Raw genomic sequence first — 1,948 nt, forward strand, 5'->3', positions numbered from 1 at the left:
TAATAGCAAAATCTGAAAAGATAAATGTGCATCAATAGGGAAATAGTTACATAAATTATGGTACATTCACACAATGAAATACAGTTAAAATGACTAAATAGCACCATATGAAACAATTTCCAAGATATATTAACTTCAAAGCTAGCAAGATGCAGAACATGGTGTATAGTACACTTCCACTTATGCAAAAAATAATATAGTCACGTACTTACATATGCATAAACCACGGCACCTGAGTGGCCAAAGGACAAGGGTGGGAAGACGACCGACTTTGACTACATACCCTTTATACTTTTTTAATTGTTTACCATGACTATCTTTTATCTATTCACAGGGTTAACTATTTTAATTAATTTAAAAACAAAAAGCAATTATTTATGTTGCTATCAGCTTACTGTGAAATCCTCAAGGGAAGAGGAAGGGAACATGTGCTTATCTTCACATCACCAGCACCTTGCACAATGCCTGGCATATGGTAGGTGCTCAACGAAGTATGCTATTGATGAATAAAAGAGACGACGGTGGCACAGTTGCCTGATATTCAGTTAGGTTTACAGAAACAAGAATACATTAAACAACTGAGAATACACAAATTCACCAAAAACATGCAAACTTTAGCTTTCATTTTGGGCATCCCATAACCTAAGGACTATATTCTAGCAAATATGGTCATGAAGTAAGATTTTTGTAGATTGAACTCTATGTGCTTTTCAGACCCTGCCCTCCAACACATTCTAGCTACGTAACCTTGGACATATTACTTAATATCTGGGCCTCCATTCCTTTACCTGCAAAACACTTATAATAGTATCTGTGCTTTATAGAGCCATCATAGGAAGCTTAAATGAACTAATATATGTAGTGTGCTTAGTATAGTGTCTAGCACAAAGAAAGCATTCTGCACACTTTAACTATTAGTATTCCACAGCTTTTCAGCATCTTACAACTCCCTCTGAGCCACGTCTTCAGTTTCAACAATGGTGACATTAAGGAAGAAGGCATTCAGGAAAAGGGTGAGGTAAACTACCATCCCTCTGCTTCTGTACTTCATTAACATCAGAGCCACCTGGGAAAAACAACAATGAGTGCTATGCCCTGCAACCAGATGCTACGAGACAGGAGCTTGACAGTTTAGCCAATATCTGCCTTTCGGTGCCACACTGCAGCTGGGCTATCACACTGCCATTCAGTTCAACAAGATGGTGGCAGTATCAGAGGAGAAAAGCATTAGGTTCTTATTCCAATAAGAAACCAGTTTCTGCTCTTGGTAATCAGAAGTTGGAAGAACAGATTTCATTCCTTTAGGTTTTCACGTGTTCAAACTCTACATTAAACAATATAAATTTAAACTCTAATATATATCATGCAAATCTGAAATTCTATGTAATCATAGTACAGGTAATCCTAGAACACCTCATCTATAAAAAGTGCCTAAGAGGAAAAATGTAATTTAAAGAGCAAAAAGATATAAACACACATACTCAAACCACATAGTACACCTTAATTAAAATTGATTAATTATAACAGTAGGTTCTGTCCTAAAAAGGCAGTGATAGCATACCAGAAAACGCTTAGGCTCTGGAACTAAACTCCTTGGATTCAAATCCAAGTTATAATACTTACTAGCTCTCTGACTTTGGGCTAGTTATATAACCTACTAGTGCCATGATTTTCCTCTCTATACAATGAGCATAACACCAATAGTTTCCTCATAAGGTTGCTATGGGGATTAAGTCAGTTACTGAATGTCAGTGGTTCAATAAACGTTAAGTATTTTAATGTCTTATCTTTCCTTCAGGACTATAAGGTCAAAGCAGCAGAGATGATAAACTTTTACAACTGTATGTCCCTGTAAGTCTTTATGGAACTAAGCATGCTTTTTAACCAAAATTTTAAATGGTAGCAAATGAAATAATAACTAAAAAAAAATACTTACTTCGTAGCAGCA

Source organism: Propithecus coquereli, unplaced genomic scaffold (assembly GCF_000956105.1).
Source record: "Propithecus coquereli isolate 6110/MARCELLA unplaced genomic scaffold, Pcoq_1.0 Scaffold343, whole genome shotgun sequence".
NCBI lineage: Eukaryota > Metazoa > Chordata > Mammalia > Primates > Indriidae > Propithecus > Propithecus coquereli.